We start from the raw sequence: 13,802 nt of genomic DNA on the forward strand, positions 1-13,802 counted from the left end.
CCTCAAAACAGTGGTACATCTGTTGGTAACCTCCAGACTTGACTTCTGTAATGCACTCTATTAGGGGTGTGCATGGTCCGTAGTCCCCACCCGGTCTGGCACGGGGGGGGGACTGTAACTTTAAGCGGGGTGGTGGTAGTACTTACCCCCCCACCGCTCTTCCCCCTCCGGTGCTGTTCCTTTGAAGAATCTTCTTGGGGCGGCAGAGTTCCTCCCTGCCGCCCCTGCCCCCGTCGTCGTTCCGTAAAGTCCAAAAGAGACGACCGCTAGCGGCGCGCATGCGCCCTGCGCAGCGTGCGCGCTCGTCTCTGACGCTGCCATGCGCACGCCATGACGTATGCGGCGTGCGCGCGGCAGCGGCAGAGACGAGCGCGCGCGCCGCGCAGGGCGCATGCGCGCCGCTAGCGGTTGTCTCTTTTGGACTTTACGGAACGACAACGGGGGCAGGGGCGGCAGGGAGGAACTCTGCCGCCCCAAGAAGATTCATCAAAGGAACAGCGCTGGAGGGGGAAGAGTGGCGGGTGGGGGTAAGTACTACCTCCCCCCTGCTTAAAGTTACAGTCCCCTGCCCATCCGGACCTCCGGACTGGTCCGGCGGTCTTTTCTATTGTGCCGGACCAAAACCGTGCACACTCCTATGCTCTATGTGGAGTTGGCTTTGTATGTAGTCCAGAAGCTTCAGTTGGTTCAGAATGCGGCAGCCAGGTTGGACTCTGGGTCATCTTGGAGAGACCACATTACTCCTTTGCTGATGGAGTTACACTGGCTGCCGACAGGTTTCCAGGCAAAATACAAAGTGCTAGTTATAACTTATAAAGCCCTAAACGGCTTAGGCCCTGGGTATCTAAGAGAGCGTCGTCTTCATTACAAGCCCCACCGCCCATTGAGGTCATCTGAGGAGGTCCGTCTCCAGTTACCGCCAACTCGTTTGGTGGTCACACAGAGACGGGCCTTCTCAGTTGCTGCCCCAAGATTGTGGAATGCGCTCCCTGCTGAGATACGATCCTCCCCATCTCTGGCAATTTTTAAAAAACATTTGAAAACCCCTTTTTTTAACCCAAGCTTTCTGTGTTGTTTTTTTTAAAAATACTGTTTGTTTAATTTTATGGTTTTTAAATTATTGTATTGTTTTAACTTTTAGATGTGTTGTTATATGTTGAACTGCTTTAAATTTTATATGTGTTTTAATTGTTGTTAGCCGCGCAGAGACGTAAGTTTGGGCAGGGTATAAATTTGATAAATAAATAAATAAATAAATAAATGAGGTAGCTTGCGTAGCGCTTTAATGTGCATAGAGGTGGTCTATATGGGGATATGCAGCAGCTACCGCTTACAGCATCTTGTATAGTTTGGGTGTAATCTGATATAAGGCCAGATAGGACACTGTAGCAAGGAGTTATAATGAAGGGAAATAAGGAGTTCCCCTTTGTTCTCTTGTTGGTTGGAGTTTCTGGATGTTCCTGTTACTCTTTTTCCTGTTCCTGTCTCCGAGGTGTGCGAACTGGCATGATTTGTACTAACCTCTACCCTTACCAAGCTGTAACCAAGAAAAGTGCCTATTAAACCTCCACTGTCTGTTAAGACAGAACAGACTCTGCAATGGTTTTCTGTACCCTTTATGAATTTTGAACTAGTACACCAATTCTTTCAAAGCATAACCTGCATGTATGGTACAAGTGCTACACAGAAAATGTTCAGACATGTTTGACTCCAGCCAAACTCTCAGTCAGAGGAGGCTCGGTGAAATTCAGGTGGATTTAGAGTCCCCACCCCCCTCCCCGATATCTTCCTAGCATTACTGTTTTATTTTCTGTCACTTTGTCTGCAAATGTAGGTGCATGAATACAGTGTCCTGAAGAAGGCTGTCTGCATTCCCTTGGTAATTCATCCTGGATCTCATGCTTATGAGTATCTCTCAGGGTGGCGCTTTGAGTCCCTTTGAAGAACGGTGTCCAAAGGATGTCAATGTCAACTGTACACGATGGAAACAGAATTGTGAGTTTGTGAATTGGCTGTGTGGCTCTTCTTTCCATTCCATCATGGGGAAAGGGTGGATAACATGCTTAATATAGAATTGAGGTCATCTTCTCAATGAGCCTTGGAGGAAGGCACTTGGTGACTCACATTTTTGAATTCCGAGATGTGGCTGGTATGCATGTCAATATCTTTAAAATCAAGCTATCTGACAACATAGCTCAAATAGCAGAAAACATGGGTGGTGGGCAGCTGGGTGGCTGTTAATTGGATTTGATTGGAAGCAAAATGAATACTTTTTGCATTCACATCCTTTTGCAAATGCTTCCTGATGATAACATATCAGTAATTTATGATGTATTATGACAAACTCGGTCTTTGCAGGACAAAAATAGCTCTTCATCAGGGCAGCAAGGATTCTCCCTGATTGTATCCAGTGCTTGCTGCCTGGGATTTTTCCTGCCTCCTGGGATGAGACTTCTGCAAAACAAACAGTGGCTGCATTCACACGTAATGTGGAACCGTGGGTTTGGTCTGCTCTCCACCCCACCCCACTCTCGTGTCTGTATTCAGACGAAATGGACGAGGTTCTCTGCAGTCACGGAGACTGAAGAGAGGAAGTGGGGGGACTGGCTGTGTGCATGAAAGATAGCCCGGACAGCCAATCATAGCTGGAGAAAGGGAGGAGTTTCTTCCCTGAACTCCGGTTTCAGCTAGCCCAGCCTGCAGTTCTGCATTCAGACATACTTCAGGCAGCTGGGAACCTTAGGTACGAGTGGCAAAACTCACTATAACCTGAGGTTTCAAATTGGAGTTTGGCATGCAAAGCCTTGGGTTGCTTTCCATACGGGATCAGAGTTTCACACATCCAGACACTCAGGTTTGGCAACCTCTGGTCTCTTCGACTCGTTTCCTGCTACGTCTGAATGAGGCCAGTACTTGCATTTGCTACACCATGGCTCTTCTGCTCAAACTCAGTTTAACCTCCTGCAACTACATATCACAGTTCAAAGACATCATCATGCAATAGTCTTCTGACTTTGGCTCCTTTTTTGCTTGGTACCTATTCCTCAGAAAAGAATCTAGTTTGTTATAGGGTTGCTGCAGGAATTTATCCTTGTGATCGGACCTATCTGTGTGGATATGATGTTCATACTCATACTTCAGCTCTGTGGGATCTTGTCTCAGATAAATTGCTTCCATGTTTCTGCAGGTGTGTGTGTGCGTGCACGCGTAGGAAACCACAAAGGAGAAATAACCTGAAACATACAATGTTTAAAAGGAAGCCAATTTTGCATTGTGGTTCCAATACTCAGTCGACTTAATTGATCAAAAACATCAGGGTAAGGAATTCCTCTTGCTACTGAAAAGAGAGATTATTCAGCTTCCATATGTGTGCAGTATCGTCTTGAGAGCCAAGGGAGGTGACCTTTCTCTTTCATACCAGCCTGACAAGAGGCTGTAAATGTTAGTTCCCAAATATGAAGTTGTGGAATCTGTGGTTCTAGGAAAGTCAGGCACAGTTCAAGGACTGGACTGTCTGCTGGAAGGACTGCTAGGAATGATAAAAGTTATAATAAATCCCAATTTACTGCTCCTCTCTTGGTTGTAGCAAATTCATCCTGCATAGCTGGAGAGAGGAGGAGGGGGAAAGGGTTATGCATGGATTACCTTTACAAATCCACGGGGAAATAATTTGTGTTGAAAGTAACATTCTCTGTCTTTTGTTTGAGATGGCCCTTGGTAATTTATAGGCGGTATTCCAATGTGTTGGAAAAGCAGAAAACCATAAGGTGCACATGGGTTGGATTATGGAGGTTCTGAAATTTTTTAAAAATTAATTTTAAGGAGGACTTAACTGCCTTCTAGAATTTGGATGGAAAAATCAAGTTTGCCATGAGTAAGGCAACATCCAGGATTTTTCACCTCTATCCTCACAGGATGGGGAAGAAAACAAACCAGAATCCTGGACTGGTCCCAAGGGCTTAGCTAACTAGTGGTTTGGAACAGAAAAGGAAACCACTAATCCATCCTGCAGGCAGAAACAGCTCAAGCCTTTCCTTTTGTTTGTACAGAAAGTACAGTTCCTACTTATTACAATAGATACCTGGAGTAGGAAAAACATTCAGCCAACACCCAGGTTAACTCACCCTATGCTTCTGCCAAAATGGAATGCACAAGAACTGGTCCTTAATTTCTATGTAGATCCATGACTTCCATTTGCTTCACCCACAGGTTTACATAGGGGCATGGGAAGCTGCCTTCTACTGAGTCAGACCATTGGTCCATCTAGCTCAGTATTGTCTACACTGACTAGCAGCAGCTCTTCAAGGTTACAGACAGGAGTCTCTCCCAGCCCTATCTTGGAGGTGCCAAGGATTACTTAGCAAGGGGAACACCATGCTTGCTACCACAAGACCAGCTCTCCTGGTGAAAGCAGCAGAAACAAAAAACAAGGGCACCATCATGCTATCAAGATCTGTCAAGATCAAGATGAAATGAACGTCCATGTCACACATGCAGCCATCTGCATGGGGACTTCTTTGTAAGAAGAAGGGGCTTTTCCAGAAGGCAATAAAACACTCTGTGAACAGAACATGGTAATAATACATTTAAGGCAAGAGCTTATAGATAAACAATACACTTTCACAGAGCGTAGCTTACTCCAGTGGCGGCTGATGATTCCTGGGACTGGGTGGGTGCCGGGCAGGGCAGGTGAAGGGTAGAGCCAAAGTGGTGGTGCCAACGATAGTGCGTGGAGCTGCAAGTGAGGCATTGCTAAAACCCTTCCTGCCTAAAAAAGAAAAGCAATATCCATGGAGAAAGTCGCAACCGTTGGGCTTCCTTTCTCCCCCCAGCTTTTTATTTGTCCCCCAACTACCTACAGTCCTCAGCTGTTCCCTTCCACCCTATATACTGGGTTAACATCTATTTTTTAGATTTTGTTTGAGCTTGAATCAAATCTGCCTGATGCAATTCAAGCTCGAATCTGATCCTATTGAATCATCCCAGATTTGATTCTAACTTGAATCATTTTGGGGGAAATTAAAGGCCAAGGGGCACCAGAGTAGGTTGGGTGGTAGTGCCCAGTGGATGCAAATCCCAAAGTAATTCATCAAAGGGGTGGTTTTCTTTAGGAACTTTTGAGTTTTCAGTGGATTTTTCTTTTCTTCCATAGGAATAATGGAGAGTCCAAGCAGCCCCATTACTCTCTGTGAGAGGCTCCAGGGTGGCCCAAAGCAGGTTGTGGGGGTAGTGCACATTGGGTGCCAACCATTCCTCAAACTGCAAGCCCACATCAGGTACTGTTTTTGTTTTTGAATTTTTTGAGGTGTTCTGAGTGAAGTCTTTGGTGGAAAATGACAATTTTATAATGAATGCCTAGGAGGATTCCTAACACCAAGAATCCACTAAAAGCTAGTGCAGGTAGCCTGGCGGGGTTATGGTTGCCCAGTAATAATTAAAAAGGCACCTTTTAAAGTGGTAAAGGTGAAGTTGTGATGTCTGAGCGTACTAGCTCAGCCTCATTAAGGAAGAGGAACCTCCAGTTTGGAGGGAAAACCTCAACCCTGGATTGGCCTAAGACCACCATCAGAGATACATTGACTCTTTCCCTTGGATCCCAGAGCTGTCTATCTCCGGAAGAGTGGGAAAGCCTTTCCCCTTCGGTATCAATATAAAAGGGGGGACAAGAACCCCTCCATTTTGTCACCGGTACAGTCTTGAGTTGCCCAAAACTAGGCACCTTGTCACCAGCTGCTACTTGTGTCCAGAAGGGGAGAAGCAGCAGGGATTTAGGCTCCCTCATTCAAGGACCAGCCTATTGCTAGTCTAAGGTGAAGCTCAGTGCTAGCTAGTCAGTTCATGTTTTTGTATTTTCTTTCGTATTCCTGTGTGCCTATCTTTACCAATTCCTTATTCTATGGGCAACCCTTGTTGCACACAAGTATAAAGTCCATATAGTTAGAAGTGGCTTCAGTCTGATTTAACAGGTTCTGGAGGGTTACTTGAAAAAATTCTTCCCCATTTGCCTCGTAAGGTGATTCACCATTGTTGAGTTGTTTCTGAATAATATATTGTTTTCTAGAACCGGTGTGGACTCCGGCTGTACAATACCAGTAAGTCCCAAACTAGACAGTTCTAGGTTCTTGAAGCTGTGCCTGAGCCTAGTCAGTGGCTTGAGATCAACTGGTGGCAGCCTACCTCACAGGAGTGGCGTTGCTCTTTGATTTGATATCAGAGCAATCTCTCTACTGAGAGTAAATCCCTGGAAAGCACAGAGTAACCCTCGTTTGATCACATCATCAAGTATAACATCTCTCCCGTGGCTCTTGCTGGTCTCCCCCTTATGTTTATTGTAAGCCTTTTGGAGACAGGGAACTATTTTCTTCTTACATACCTTTGACTGTGTAAACTGTTCTGAGCATTTCTTTTTCTGTCTCTAAAGAGCACATAAATATTTTAATAAAAATAATAATCATTATATTTGTATCAATTATATTGTAGATGGTGTAATTGTGATTTGGCTAGGTTTGTCTGTTCCTTTTTATCTTGGGTTGGTTTTTAAAAATATGTCAATTGCATTATGAGTTATGACTGGACAAATACATTCCAATTACATTTATTGCCAGATCTGCACTTCCGAATACATTTGGCAAGCATTCATAGTATGTGCAGGGGCAGATTAAGCTCTTTGCCGCCCATAGGCAGCCAAAGATTTGCCACCCCAGCAGCAAGGGAGGAAGGAGGGGGGGGAGTTAAATCTATTTTTTAAATGTTTAAAAGAGGGAGGTGATACCCCTCCTATCCCAAGCCCGCTTACCTCCTAAATGACAGCCACCACCTGATTTCAGGCCTTTCTGCTGCAGTGCGGCGGCGACTTTAAAGTTAAAAAATAGATTTAAACTCCAACACACACCCCACACCCCGTTTTAAAGTTTCCCCCCCATATGACCAAAATTTGCCGCTGGGGGAATTTTGCCGCCATACGTGGTTGCCTCTACTGCCTCTCCTTTAATCCGCCAGAGAGTATGTGATGCTGAATCTGGGGATGAAATTTAGGAGCATTCAAACAATGCCAAACTTTCCATGTTTCAGCTTCGTTTGCTGGCTGCGTGGGTGCAATGGGAAAATAGGATTGTAGCAAAGGCCGTCCTGGGCCAAATTGGGAGGGGCGGTATAAAAATGCAATCAATCAATCAATAAAATAAAATAAAATAAAATAAAATAAAGTATCTCAGCAGCCCCATTTGCTGAGGAAGACTAGTGCAGCCTGCTGGTCCTGAGTTCAAGTGAGTAGCTTTGAAATGCTGCACCTTTTTCGTGCATGGAGATGGAGAGGAAATGCAGCCCACTCCCTCCGTCAGCTGGTGGCGCTCCATGTTCGGAGCACTTCCTGGGTCCACTGGGCTACTGAGGAAGGAGGCAGGGAAGCCCAGGCCAGGCCGCACACGTGGCGTGGAGACACATGGCATGGAGAGGAGACACGGCCCGCTTTCCTCCATCAGGCAATGCTCCCAGCTCAGAGCACCTCCTGGGCCCCTTGATGGAGGAAGGAGACAGGGAAGGCCACTGGTTGATGGAGGGGGCAGGGCTGCACACGTGGCTGGAGGTGTGGTCCGCCGGCTGACGGGTAGAGTGGGGATTGGAGAGTCCGTTCTATGAGCAGCACAAAGAACAACATTCAGGGGCCAGGAGGAGCAGCCCACTCACCACTGCCCGGTACAACTCTTACTCACCACCACTAAGGAGTCCAATATTAAAGATTGCAAATTCCAAAATGGTAATAAATAAAGATTCAAAGTAATCAATAAAGTACCCCCACAAACACTCGAAAGCCATTTTTGGAAGGGCAGTATAGAAATCAAATAAATAGATAGATAAATAGATAAATAAATCAATAAACAATTCTCTTTGAGCAGAGAGCAGCTCCTACTAGCACTGCTCAACCAAAATGGCGATTCACTCTCTTTTTGCCTTGCATCTCAATAGCAAAGACCTTCCCCCCTCTAACCACTCTGATTGGCTGCCAGAGCCACCAGTCAAAATGATGACATACGATTGGCTGACAGTTTGTTCCCAGCTCCACCCACCGTTTGAAAACAAAGGCCAGACTTTCAATTGGCTGTTGCCTTGTGAATATTTAAATGAGTCCAATGAAACATATGGTGTTCCAGTACAGTGCTATCGACACCCACTCTGTGAAAACATTGCAGCAGGCAGGCTGCAAGTAGGGAATCCCTGCTAATTGAAGAAGAGGCACCTTTTAAAAGTGATGATTTTCTTTACTGAGCAGGGGGAGAGCAACTGGCCCAGCACAGCATCCCACCAGTGGCTGTTGCTGGTGTCTATCTTATGTTTCTGTTTTCGATTGCGAGCCCTTTGGGGACAGGGAGCCATTTTATTAATTTATTTATATCTATGTAAACTGCTTTGGGAACATTTGTTGAAAGCGGTATATAAATATTTGTTCTATTCATATTCTTATAACAGGGCAGCACAGACTGGGAGGCAGAGTCAATGAAGCAAGCAGCTGCTGACTTGGGCAAATTTTTGGGTGGGCTCCGCCCACTCTGCCCTAAGTGAGGAGCCTCCCCTGGCTTAATCCAATGCTATCCTAGGTCTTTTAGATATCTGCAACCAGGAGATTTTCTAGACAGTGGTAAAACATGCAGGAGAGGAGAGCTGGTCTTGTGGTAGCAAGCATGACTTGTCCCCATAGCTAAGCAGGGTCAGCCCTGGTTGCATATGAATGGGAGACTTGTGTGAGCACTGCAAGATATTTTCCTCAGCGGATGGAGATGCTCTGGGAAGAGCAGAAGGTTCCAAGTTCCCTCCCTGGCTTCTCCAAGATAGGGCTGAGAGAGATTCCTGCCGGCAACCTTGGAGAAGCCGCTGCCAGTCTGTGAAGACAATACTGAGCTAGATAGACCAATGGTCTGACTCAGTATATGGCAGCTTCCTATGTTCCTATGCTATGAACATTGCTTGCGATATATATAAATCGAGAGTTTACAGACAATAACACGGATTGTTGCTTTGCTTTCTTCTGGGATCTGATAAGAGTCACATGGCAAGAAGGCTCCTGGTGCCATTTCTGCAGCACCACCTGCTGGCCAGGACTTGCTTTCCGTGATTAACTCGTCACTTTTCAAATGACTTTTCTGGCAAATGTCAGTTAATCATGGAAATCTAGAGCTGGCCAGCAGATGGTGCTTCAGAAATCGTGCCACAACCCTCCTCCCCACATGGCCACTCTGTCAGACCCCAGAAGAAAAGGCAGTGGCAATCTGCACGAGTGTCTGGACTCTCTGTAAGCTTTCGCCGAATATTTATTCACAAGCTCTCTTCATAGCATGCTTTACTGGGAAAGCCCCATGTGATACACTTTGAGCAGAATGAGACCATATTCAGCTACATGATTTAAAACATGTCACCGCAAACCCGAGTCAAAGCAACGGAATCAAAGTGTACTTGTAGCTGAATGTGTGAAATGGGCCAAAAAGTATTTCAGGGAAGTGTGGAATTATGCATAATTGCTTGGAAATAACCTCCACTCAGTTAAGTACAGTCTACTCCTGTGTAACTTTGTACAGAACTGCATCCTCAGTCTTGTTACCATCCATAGGGCCAAATGTCTAAAAGAAAACTAAAAATATGTCAGTGTAATTGGGTTGTTTGTGCTGTGGTATATTTGGGGAGAGAAAGGCAGCTGTTTATCCTTCCAGCCTATCCGCACCCCTTGAGTCCCATCAAAACTCTCTAAATGGATCACTTGCCAATAAGCTTGGGAAATAAATTGCCCTCTCATTTTCAGCAGCGACCCTCAAGGTTTAGTTTGGTAAAACATTTATAGCCCAGCGTCATGGGCTACAGGCCACAATGACAACAGAAAACCTGGGGGCTCCCTTTCTCTGTCCTGTCAGTTTTGTAGTTCACTCTGAGAATTCTTCTTTTCTAAAGATGAGAAGGAAATTATCTAAAGCAAAATCTGAGCTACTGGCACCACTTTAATTGCAAGGTAAATAATCTTTGTAATTAGAGATTAGTTTATTTTCTTCACTGAAGTTATTATGGCAGATAGAATTACAGCTACTGCATAGGGACATGTTTGCACGGTAGGTAAAAGTTCGTCCATTCAGGTTCGATGGGGAATTTTCGTCAAACTGATGTAGATTTTAACATTCCTGCCAAGGAAAACAGGGAAAGGGAGGGGAAAGGGGGCATAATTCATATGAGAAGTATTTTGGAACAAATATTTTATCTTGTCCCATGCCTCTCCATTTAGCACTCAGCCAGACCTGTGAAGTACGGTGATATATTAAAATGTGACACAAAGAAATTACTAGGGAAGTGTACGCCATTCTTTTAAAGGTTAAAATAATCCAGGTTCTTCCAAAAAGAGAGAAAGGGAGAGCACACTTCACTTTAATTGAAGATCTTGGACTATTTATCCTATTTCATTAATATTTGGCTATGGGCCAAAGTACAGGTTACGTTAATAGCATTTTTGATTCGCATGCATTAAAGTGGCCACATCACTTTCTCTGCAGAAGGCAGTGATGGGGGTGCGGCAAATAGCAGCTCTGGGGGCATTTTTGGCAGGAAAGTGGCAATGGGCAGAGCCAGCATCAGTCGGTGGCACCCTTAGGCAAATGGCAATTCGGCAAATCAGTCGGTGGCACCCTTAGGCCTAACACCCCTCAGCACTCTGCAAGGGCCCGTGGGTGCTGATACTTACCACCTGCCCTACAACTGGGCCTTCAGTCTTTGCTTAGGTTCTTTGCCGCTGCCGCCGGAGTGGAAGAGCCCTTTCCCCAGGTTACCCTGGCCTGCCCCTTGATGTAGCTTCCCTATGGAGCAAATGTATCTTAGGAGGCTGGGCATCCTGGAGAAACAGTGCCTCCCCTCCAGAACTGAGAATGAGAAGCACTGCTGCCACCCATTAAGTCCCAGAGTGAGCCCACCCACAGTATTGGCAAGAGGAGCACCGGCCACCCAGTGGTGCTCACTGCAGCCTGCACCTGCCCAGCACCCAGTAAGCAAATCAGGGCCCCTAGCAGGGTGCTTTCCCAGGGCCCCTGAACTCTGGAGCTGGCTCTGCATGGGTGAAAAGGGTTACTCCTCCTCCCCCTGTACCATGGCCCCAATCCAGATCTCCCAACTACTTTTTGTATAGGAGACACAGCCAGCCTTAAGCACGCTATTCAAAACACTGTTCAGGTAACATGTAGTATGGCTGCTCATATTGCATCATTTTCACTAATTGTCCATGGTAGGGTTTATTCTCAAGAGGGTGCATCCCTTTCTTCCAGACACATTACTGGTAAAACATGAGCTGCAAACCCAACTCTTCAGGCAGTAATAATACTCTCTCTCTACACACACACACACACACACACACACACACACACACACACACCATTCCAGTTTCTGCCTGTGGAACAGAATGTTAGTTTCCTGCTTTAACTTCACTTTTACATGAGAAATGTGTGCCCATTGAAATCAGTGGAGTGTACCAGAAGGGGAGAGTGATCCTTTAATATTTTTCCCAACTTTTTTTCTGGCAGCACTCTTGGATATTTTACAAACAAAAGCAGCATAAATTGTTTTCAGAGGTTCTTTAAACATGTGCAAAGAAGGGAGCAGATGCATACACTAAGGTCTTTTACCTAGCTAAGAGCCAGATGGTAGGAGTCAATAAACCCAGCTTTTTCTTCTTGTGACAGCCCATGGGATGCCTGCCTGGGATTTGAACCCTGTCCATTCAAATATGGGTAGCCTGACTTTTTAACCTTGATTTTTACCAAGGTATGATGGTATGAAGAAGGTATGAAGAAGCAAAATAGAAAAAGTATTGACACATTTGAACTTTGGCGCTGGAGAAGACTTTTGAGGATATCATGGACAGCCAGGAAAACAGACAAATCATAGAACAAATCAATCCAGAATTTTCATGTGAGGCACAAATGACCAGGCTCAAACTATCATTCTTCGGACACATTATGTGAAAACCCAGCTCCCCTGAGAAGTCCATAATGCTAGGAAAAGTTGAAGGAAAGAGAAGAAGAGGATGACCAGCAGCAAGGTGGATGGACTCGATTATGACAGCAATGAATGCACCACTGAGAGACCTGAAAGGCCAAGTTGAAGACAGATCATCCTGGAGAGAATCTATCTATGTGGTTGCTAAGAGTCAACACCGACTTGACGGCATTTAGTCAATCAAGCAATCAATCACAAAAAACACAGCTGCCCTACCTTGGTCTGCCAATTATATATTGAAATCCCAATTTTAAGCAGTCCCCGACATCCAGAGGCCATGTTTGTCAGAGTTTGGCAGCCAAAGGAGCCAGTCAGAGGAGAGCTGCTAGTCTACTGAGGGCAGCCTCTCTGCTATGACTGCAATGCTTTCTGGGATACCTCCCTTTAGCCTTATTGGGCCCAGCTCCCTGAAGCAATAATAGGGTTCACAGCAGCTGTGTTCATGTGTGAGGTGAGTTATCAGAGCTAAACAGAGGCTCTCCTCATCCTCTAGGAATGGGAAGGGGCTCTTCCTTCCCCCAAACCAGCCCCAGATGATCGTGTGAAAGACTTTGCTATGTCTGTTACTGGCCTCCACACATTCAGCTGACGGTCAAACTGGAGCCTACATGAGCAGAGCTGTATGCACAAAGGGCTTTCTCCATATGATCAAGAACTCAAACTGATCCTGGCAATATGAAGGGAAACAGTGGCCATGCAGCTTCCTGTTTTGATCTCTCTGTGTTTGTAACCAGAGCATATATCAGTAAAATCCATTCACTGGTATGTACAGGTTGTGTGAGAGGTAGAGGAGATATATGGGAAGTGGAGGGAACTCAAGTTGTGGTTTTGGGCTGTAGTAATCCATATTAAAACAGGCACTTTTAAAGTGATGATTCTCATATGTTTAACAGGAGGAGAGCAACTGTTTCTGTCCCGCCTTGTCACAGTGTCCCCACTCCAGTAGCTATTGCTGGTGTCTCCATTTTAGACTATGAGAACTTTTGGGACATGGAATTCAACTTATTATTTACTTTCTATATAAACTGCATGGAGAACTTTTGTTGAAAAGCGGTATATACATATTCATTGAAGCAGTTAGTACTAATGCGTTTTGGGAAAAGGCAGATATATATTTGGGATGGAGAAGCTATTGGATGATGTACTTCCCCCCCTAGAAATTTGTGAACACTGACCTTTCAGATTACCCCAAGCTTGATAAGTATCTTAACATGGTGACTAAACAATGGGGATATTCTCACATGACCTGGAAACTGGGCTAAGGGCACCTAGCCTGGTTGCCAGCACACATGTGTGAACCGCTGGGACCCATGCAGTTCCCAGTGGCAAGCCTACTTAATCCCCCTCCCCCAATAAGGTTAGTGGAGTGACCACTCCACTAGCCCCGTTTGTCTGATCATGTGCCCCATGACGTGGCTCTGCACCACACCGACTCGTGAGGAGACCCCTGACTGGGCGGCTACAACAAGCCTCCCGGCATTGGGGGGCTCCACAGAATGCCTCACACACTTGCGTGGGGCATTCTGGGGAATGGGGGGTCCCTGATCCCCGCCGCCCCAACCAGCTCTGTGATGAAGCTGGTAATAGTGTAGGCGGCCAATCTGGCCGCCCAGGGTTTGCTCCCTCCTCATCTGCGGGGAGAGCAGGTCAAGTCTGATCTCCTTGCAGAACCCTCTTAGGCTCTCCACACTGCTCCACACTGGTGGCTGGGACCTGCAAAAATAGGGAAAAGTGGACACACCATCAACCACCCAAGGTAGCGAGGCTATTACTCTTCACTAACC

The 13,802-nt window shown here is 45.8% G+C and overlaps 1 long non-coding RNA gene across 1 annotated transcript; it reads right to left on the minus strand.

Moving 5' to 3' along the window:
• Positions 1-617: 617 nt before the first annotated feature.
• On the minus strand, positions 618-8,684 carry LOC128328779 (uncharacterized). Its single transcript, XR_008309395.1, has 3 exons — positions 7,713-8,684; positions 4,639-4,768; positions 618-3,604 (listed from the first exon to the last, which is right to left on the minus strand). It is a non-coding gene; the product is annotated as an uncharacterized LOC128328779 (long non-coding RNA).
• Positions 8,685-13,802: the final 5,118 nt, after the last annotated feature.

Source organism: Hemicordylus capensis, chromosome 6 (assembly GCF_027244095.1).
Source record: "Hemicordylus capensis ecotype Gifberg chromosome 6, rHemCap1.1.pri, whole genome shotgun sequence".
NCBI lineage: Eukaryota > Metazoa > Chordata > Lepidosauria > Squamata > Cordylidae > Hemicordylus > Hemicordylus capensis.